This window comes from Grus americana, chromosome 1, assembly GCF_028858705.1.
Source record: "Grus americana isolate bGruAme1 chromosome 1, bGruAme1.mat, whole genome shotgun sequence".
NCBI lineage: Eukaryota > Metazoa > Chordata > Aves > Gruiformes > Gruidae > Grus > Grus americana.
In genome coordinates this window covers 147,142,449-147,151,079 of record NC_072852.1, presented here as the reverse complement: position 1 = coordinate 147,151,079, position 8,631 = coordinate 147,142,449, and the positions used below count along the sequence as shown (strand labels likewise).

General features: G+C 45.3%; 1 protein-coding gene across 22 annotated transcripts in view; it reads left to right on the top strand.

The window, feature by feature from the left end:
* Positions 1 to 1,668: 1,668 nt before the first annotated feature.
* Positions 1,669 to 8,631, top strand: part of INPP4A (inositol polyphosphate-4-phosphatase type I A) — a 130,678-nt gene continuing 123,715 nt past the window's right edge. For 17 of the 22 annotated variants that reach the window (XM_054818000.1, XM_054817980.1, XM_054817954.1 and 14 more), the window contains exon 1: positions 1,669 to 1,787. The gene's annotated coding sequence lies outside the window, so the exon portion shown is untranslated. Of the gene's footprint in view, positions 1,871 to 8,631 lie in introns of all 22 variants that reach the window. The other 5 variants (XM_054817921.1, XM_054817990.1, XM_054817846.1 and 2 more) reach the window with 5 other exon arrangements.

The window sequence follows — 8,631 nt, the reverse complement described above, 5'->3', positions numbered from 1 at the left end:
ACCCTGCTTGCTTTTCTCTTCTTTCTTTTCTCTGGGACTGCTCTGCTGATTAATAACATGGTGGTTCCCCATGTCCTCCTTCAATGCTGGTGCAACATAAGCGCCCTTCTGGTCTGTTGGGTTTTAGTGCTGTTTTGATTTACTGATGCTAAGTGAACAGCAGTAGTAAACACCATTCTTCCAGGATCCTTGGTGGGGAGTTGTCCAAGCCTGCTGTTTTTAAAAGGTTGTATTTTGGTTGATGATAATTAAAATTGTCATCAGCTACAAATAAACTACAATGTTTTGTGCTTCTTAACACTGTCAAGCAGTACATTAAAATTGAAGGGTGCTAGTGACAGTGTCTACTTGCTTTCTAGCCTGTTTGGGCCAAGTATATTTAATATTTTTTATGAGAGGATGGCTTTAAGCTTGCACTGTATGCAGAGGAACTCCTATTTTCCATCTTTGTTTTGTTTAAAAACATGGCATGGTTAATTAGCTTTGTGCTAAACCATGACTGAAGATAAATGTTAAAAATCACGTTTGACTAAGCATTGAAAATAAGCTCTTCTCTGCAAGTTCTGTCCGATTTTTTTTTTTTAACAGAAGTGCTTGGATCAATCCTGTCACACAGTTAAAAATGGAATTTCACCACTGACAGGTGGAAAGAAAAACGAAAAATTCAAGCTGTGTCTTCTGGCTTCTTCATCCAAATTCAGATCATACTGAGGACTTGAGCTGGCAGCTTGCAGTACCCGGGAACTGCAACAGGCAAATTAAAATTCTTACACTAGAGTGATGTTGGGACTGACTCAACTGGTACTTGGCAGCGGTCCTCTGCAGATCATGCACAGTTGGCTGGAGACATCCAAACAAGTGTGTCTGTGTGTGTCTCACTAATTTCCCACTTCAGTGTGTTTCTTGTGGGCAGGAGCCCCTCATGTACCTCCTGGGAGTTCCTGCAGGGCAGCTTGTGAGTAACGTGTCTTCTCCTTAGCATTTGTGCACTGCATAAGAAAAAAATAGAATGAGCCAGAGATGGACTGTGACCTCTTCGTATGTTCTTTCAAATTACACTTCACACTGCTTGAGCAAGTGAAGTCCCACATTGATAGCAGCGTGTTATAGAAATTGATTAAGAAATGGAGCCCAGACTCCAGCTTATAGAGCAGTTTCAACAAATGTAGCTGTTTAAGACAGCTATCAAGGAACTTCAAGTGTGGCCAATGAGTAAGGATGAATGGAGGAAAAGTGCTGATGTTTTCATTAGAAAAGAAAAAAACCTAGATTATTATCTCAAATTATTTGGCCCAAACTTTATAGCTGTGATGCAGGGACTTCTCATACCCATAACACTTTCTTCCCTGAAATCCCCAATTCCTGGCTGCAGAGGGTAATACAAGAGAGAATCCCAGTTTTTATATTTTTGGATCCTTAGGAGTCAGAGATGACAAAGCACGAAAGCATCGTTCGGAGGCCGGAAGGCGAGTTTCGGGTAACCAGAGGGAGGCATGCTGAAACAGGCTTATTTCAGCCGTGGCGGGAGGGCGATGACAGCCCGGCCGTGGCTGCGCCTTCCGTCCCCGGTACTTGCCGCCCTCGGCTTCCCCACCTGCCTGTCTCCCACGGAGCGGCGGGGCCCGCCGGCGGCCGCAGGGGGCCGGGCCCAGCGGCGGGGCGGGGCCACCGCTCCCGGTGCCGTCACGAGCAGGCGGGCGCCGGCGCGCGTCGGGCCGCCGGAGCCGGTGAGGGTGCGGGGCCGGCGGCTGCCGCGGGGCGGTGCCCGGCGAGCCGGGGCTGCGGAGGTAAGCGAGGGGCGCCTGCCGGGCTACCAGGGCAGCCCAGGAGCTGCACCGCCGCGTTCCGAGGAGAGGGCCGGAGGGAGAAGGTGCGCCTCCGCGGCGGGGGCCGGGCCCGGCGAGCCTCGTACGGCTGAGGCGGGAGGCGCGGCTGACAGCTCCGCGGAGGGGTGGGGGTGGCGGGGCGCTGCGCCGCAGGAGCGGTGGCAGCGCGGGGGGCGGCCGTTGGATCGGCTGTTGGGCGGGGGGCAGCGCCGCCGCGCCTCGTCGCCAGCCGCCGCTGAGAGCGCCCCGTCCTCCTTCCCACCCGCCCGCCGTTCCGGGCGCGCACCGCCGAGCCCCCATCTTGGGGAGGCCCTGGCACCCGGCGTTTGCTTCGTGCCGCGTCGCGGTTTCGGTCATCGACGTTGTCATCTGCAGCGCGCTGCTGTGTTTGACGGCGTTACTGGGTTTGGTGTTACGCGTTTGTCTTAAGGTCTGTCCTGAGCGTCCGCCCGAGCGTACGTGAGCCGTGCCAGGCTGCCGTGTGTGAATAAGGGCGCATAAACAGCTGTCTCGGGAAGAGATGCAAGAGCGAGACATCAAAAAAAAAAAATCTTGCTTTTAATTTTTTATTTAAGGGAGTGCTCGAAAGCTCCTGTGCGTTCCTGTTTCCAGGTATTTTTATGAGATCCGTGCTTTTCACTATTAGCCTGGACGCTTCTTTTACGGCTTTGTGCCGCGGCGTGGGTTTGTAGCGTAGCGGTCTGGCAGGCCCCGCGTCCCTGAGAAATGTCTGATCTGCCACGTTTGTTGTTGCGGTGGTAGGGTGACCCCAAGGCGAGGTGGTGTGGTTAGGACCGTAAGTAGCGCTATGCCCTCCACAGCTGCATGCTTTCATGCTCAAAAAGAGTCACGGAAACACTTGCGTGTGCAGGAGGCCCCGTCCTGAGGTGGGATTGTCCCTTCAGTGTTGCAAGCAGGAGTTTGAAAAAGTGAAGACTGGAGGGTCCGTTTGTGATCACTGTCTGATGATGTGTGGTGCACCCGTGCTCTTCGGTGAGCTCCGCTTTTTCAGCAGTGATGCCATTGTTCAGAGACCGGGAATCAAAAAGCGGAGCTTAGCGAGCAGAGTGTGCTGTGGGAAGTGATAGGATGTTTCAAAACTTTTAACCTCCCTTAATTTATTCCAGACCAGCTTTTATGATTCCTTTCCCATGTAGAGAAGCCTTAAAAGGAAACAGATTATATGTTTAGATTGGTGCATATTTCAGATTTTTGTCCATTTATTAAGCTAGAATGTGGTTGTGAAATAGAGTAGAAATGCCTTTGCACTACCGATGCACCATCATTTGTTTCACGTGGCTTTGACAGAGCGGTGTAAGAATGAAGTTGTAGCTCTGTCCCAGTGGCATATGTTTTTCCCTGTACAATAGGCAGAGTCACTACGTGCTGGTCAAAGCTCAGCATGGACTGCGTGTCCTGCATACTCGGTAGAGCCACTTTTGCCTGGGCAGTTGGGCTCTGTGTTGACAGTACCTCTCCCACTGCAGGGCAATATCATTCTTTCTGCGGAAGTCTGTAATACTGAGCTTGTCTATGTTGGCAGCAGAGAGCTATCTGAGAAGGTCTTGCTGCGTTACTCTTTAAGCAACAGAAGTAGAGGCTCTTATGTGTTTGCATGCCCTCAAACTCTAAAGCAAGGGAGATGAGCTAGCAGAACCCTGTTGTCCTGGAAACAAGACTATTTTTTTCCCCTTGAGGAACCACTGTTTGCTAATTATTTTTTTTTTTCAAAAGCTCTTAATTTAAAAACTTATTAAGGTTTTTCCTGCTTCTGAAGATTTTAATTCAGTGGGCTACCTTGCTTCTAGGAACTCAGAGAGCTCTCACAGGGAATGCAATATCTTGCCAATTTTCTTTTCACAAGTGTCTCTGACTCTCAGCACAAATGTTAGGCAAGAGCAAGTGGGGGGGAACATATGTATTTTTGGCAAGAATTTGAAATTCAGTATCCTTAAATTTAGGATATCTGGCATTTTCCAAGCTTTGAGGTGGATGTGACCTCTTTTATTCACTGCTCCCTGCTGGCAGTACCGAGTTGTTAGCAAATGATTATTTCAGTGCTGTTTTCAAGTACTTGTATCTAGACTGTATGCATTTTTCTTGATACATGACAACTTTGCCTGCAATTTAATTTATTTTTAATGAGCTAATTTTAACTTAATCTATAGTGGATGGTAACTTGTAGGGACCCACGGAGAAACAAAGAACCCTGCCAGAATGTGGCCAAGGAGGCACTTGATCTTCAGAGAGTGCTGGGCTCTGTTACTGAAGGCAGTGATCACACCTCTGCAGAAACTCTGTCTCGCTTGCTGTCAGCTGAGACAGAAGGCTGTACCCCTGCTAGGGTAGTAGAATTTTCGGTCTTAAGATCTTAGATGTATTGAAGGTTGGATGTCCTCAGCCATCTCTTAGACCTGGTCAAGTCTAGTCTGGTTGCACAGGTGCTGTATTAAATACAAGTTCTCCCTGTGGAGTGAAATGACTACTAGGAGAAATAGCTGCTCTGTTTCCTATATATTCCATGCTCCTTAATCTCTGTATTATTGTACTGGAACTAGGAAGGAAAATAAAAAGGCCAAGGATCCCCTTTTGGTTCTTGTTTCCTTTTTAACATTTAAATAAAGCTTCTGGCATGTGCTTTGTTACAGCAAATTTTAATTACCTAATTGCTAGTCCATAAGATGCACCTTTAGAATATAAGAATACCTCTTGGATCCCCTTTGTAGATTACTTTGTTGGAAAAACTGCCCCATTTCTTGCCTGGATGTAAAGAGCAATTGCCTTGCTTGGAGATGAAGTTTGAAACATCTACCTGTTGTCCTTGAGACAGATCAAGTAACGCAGGCAGCATAGCTCAGAGCTCTATCTTCTGTGCTCTTTGCTTCTGCTTGTCACTTCCCTTCCTGTTTCTTTTCTGACAGACTGAATTTCCTCTCTATTGTTGGATTATCTACCTAAATCTCAAACAGACATCCTTTGCAGAAATGTTGTTGGAAAATGTTGTTGACCTTGGAAGAAGAAAACTTTGAGGTGTATCTCCCTCATCTACATCTGTCAGACAGCTAGGCATAGCCTCAAATGTGTTTAAATCACACCTATTGCTGCTTAACCTAATACGATAAGCTCTTTACTGTAGAAAAAGTTGATTCTTCTGGCTTTCAGCTGGAATCAGAATTTTCCCTTTCCCGCTTCACAGCCACTTCCTGCTGCCTTTGCTCTCCTTCCTTTGCTTCCTGCATTCTGTGGGAAGTGTCGCCACAGACTGGCAGCGTGCAAGGTAAAACTGAAGAACAAGCAGGGCAAAGCAGGTTGGGAATGAAGTGTGGACCAAGTGAAGTAAGGAAAATAATAGGGACATTTGTCAATTAAGGACGTGACTGAGAGGAGGATGTGTGACTTGGCTGCACGGGGGAGTGGTAGGGTCATAGCCAGTTTTTGTGATTTGTATGGTACACAGTAAGGGAGGTGTGCGTGAATTAATGGAAGACCAACTCCCCAGACTTCCCTGGCAGTTACCATGGTATTTTCTCCATTTCAGAAGCAGGTTAATGCCGTTGCATCAGCCAGCACAGGTGGACATTGTGCTTCTGCTTCTGCCAGTCCGTTGAGCCAGCCACTTTTCTGTCCCTTGCAGAGGAAAGGGAGGTACCAGTGCTGCAGAAATACGTTAGTGCTTCTTGAAAACAACATTTGAAAGCTGCAATGAAGTGTATTCACTCAGCAAGAAGGCTGTCCCTGGCCGATTATACTCTCACCAAGCATGAATTTCTTGAATTTATGGTATTTTTACCAAATATGCAATAAACAGGAAATAGGGAAATTGAAGTACCGTGTATGTCCTAACTTAGCTAAAGCCATGTTGATGAAATGCGAGAGTAATGTAGTTTTCCCTCTAATCTCCAGGCAAGTTAAGATCTTGATCTTAGTTGAAGGAGACTACTTTCTGTGCTGTTTATAATACACGACTAAGGATTTCTCTGCAACCGAGGTTTGAGAATGTGTGTCTGCATTGACTAAAAGTACTCATTGCATACAGTGGTGAGATATCGCTAAGACCTCGTATGAAATCAGCAGGATATATTGCAGAAGACATTGACATTCTTCAGCTGTTGGGTGTAGACCTGGCCCACTCGTGAGAGTATAACCCCCTGGATGTTCTTTTATTTCTCGTGAAGGCCTGCATCTTGTTTGTGGTCTACTGCTCTGCCACGCTAACAGAGAAGCCTGTTGTGTGAGAGATGACACTCTCTAAATACAGCTCTGTTCTTCCAGTTTGTTGCAAGTAGAACAGATTTTGTGGAGGAGATAGCTGAGCGAGGTGAAAGGGAGTAGCATGGGAGAAAAAGAGTGGGGATATAGAGGGGGAAAGTGAAGGGAAAAGAGCAAGGAAGATGAGGGAGTAGATGGCTCATACAGGAAAGAAGAGAGATAGTTGTAGAAAAATGCATCCGGTGTGTTTCTGATTGATGTTTCACAGCATTTACCAGTGGAGCACTTTAAAGTTGCAGTTAAATAGTATGTTTTACCACCCATCTAAACTTTTATAAGAACAATTATTCTTTCCACCATATGACTAATAGGAAGCATATATGTAAAGATGTTGCAAATCTTTGGAAGCAGCGCACCTTGGTTCCTTGAGGCAGTTTATAGCTCAGGTACCCTTACTGCAACTACATAATTCTACAAATAAAACCAGTGCCTGCAAATGCCTCTGCACATGTGCAGTTCCTTCCTTTTTTACAAGGCTAAGTAGTCCAGACTAACTGTGCTTGAACAGCTTCTTTACCTGGTGGTAGCCTGCCATATTGCTGAGGTTTCTGTAACTTCCTTCCAGCTGCAGAAGCATGTACAAGCAGAATGAACTTAGAAAGTGCTTAGGAAGAATTTGATGCCTGGAATTTCACCTTGTGATAAATAGGACAAGTCTCTAAGGTAGAAATTACGACTAACAGTGGAGGTGCAGAGGATGCTAGATATGCTGAGAATTTGTTCTTCCACTCATTCTCTGTTGTTAAATCTATTATGTTGGGGAAAGTGCAGCGCTGGGCTTACTGCTAGGGTTAGGCATTGGATATTTCTGTGATTCTGGTTTGTGTTTCAAGCCTTAACCCTTGGCAGCCTGAAGTTTGCATTCAGGCTTTAGAAGAATTTTTCAAGAATTGTCCAGTCTTCGAGAGTTATAAGACTTCAGAATTAAATTGCTTTGTATAAGGTGTCTTAAAAATACTTGCCTGCTTGGAGTCTCCTCTGTTCTTTTTCCAGCTCTTTTTCTACATTTTCTTTGTGATGACCAGTGTTAAGGGAGTAGTTTTTCATAGTTTGCTAAGCCTCTAATTTTCATAGTGCTTTTCTGAAAAACAGCTTGTGGTTTTTTTCAGTGTGCTCAGAATAAAGTAGTCATTGGTAGACTCTCTAAAGATTTTTTCTCTTTTTTTTTTTCCCTTACCCACCTGGATTTCTCTGTACATTTTGCTGCATTTTGTCTTGCCGCTAACAGTTCTTTTGATCCTGTAGCTACTTTTTACATTCACTAGGCTGGAAATTACTGCCTCCCACAGCAGGGCAGGTGGAACGAAATGTGTGCCTGCGCTTCAGCAACTGTAGCGCAAAGTTCAGTGTCTTAATTTAAACTGTTGGTTTGACATTTCTGAAGAGTGTTCACTTGATTTGGTCCATTGACTTTGCTTGGGAGGCAGTAAACTTGAACAGCAGTGTGGTAATATCTTCAGTCACCAGAGCTACTTGCTGAGCTCTGTGTACCATTTTTCTGTTATATTTTTACCATAAAGTGATAAGTTTTAGTACATTGTTAATTCTGATAGCAGTTCTGTGAATATCATAATTTATCAAACATTACAGCAGTTGCTAGAAAAAGATGCTTGTGTCTTGTCTTGTGGAAGATGCTACACATAAAATGTAAAATCTGGGGTAAGTCTTCCTGTCCAGCTCCAGAAGTCTGTAGAGCATTTCTCAGGTGCTTTGTGAGCATGGGCATTATCTGTACATGAGAGTTATATCATGGGTATTTTATCCCTTCCAGTTTTTATGGATCACTTTTTTAAGTTCAAAATTGTACAATATAACACAGGCAGAAATAGCAACAATTAATATGAGACCAGTAGATAACGAGCAGAAAAGTCATGTATGTCTAGCCATGTTTAAAAGTCGGTGTCACAGCTGGAAGCTAGGAGGTAGTGTCATATGACTCGACTCCCTGTGGACTTGTGAACTTGCTCTGCTGTCTAGTCACATACTTCTAGAAACATGGATGAACATGGTCCTTGAGGTTTTCTAGTGATCATATCTTTTGCTCCCAAAGTGTGGGTGGATTGCTTGTCATCATTTCAGGGATTAGGGGAAATGTTTGGCACTATTGGCTCCATGCTGAATGGAAGGCAATGCTGCCCCATGCAAACAAGACAGTTACAGGGATGAAGGCACCATTTTAAACCACAAATGACCTACACTGCTTACAAACTAGTTGTCTTAAAAGAGCAATCCATGTAACCACAGTTTGGCCTCATGGATTCCAATTATGCTAAATCTTTAGTTAGATGATCTACTTTTCTGTGTTGTATTTAATGTGCAGGAGGGGCCTAATCTGGGGATGAACTGTTCAGTAAAGGACATTGGTGAGTGTAATAGCTTTATTTGTTGCAGAAATTGGAAGTTGTATAGCAGTCAAAGCAAGGGATTGAAGGAAGAGGAGACCAAGGTTGTTTTCTAATTGAGAGCTGTATCCTTCCAGAGGCCTGGGATGCAACCCTACCACTCCCCACAGTTCCTGTGTGGTGCAAGGCAAGTC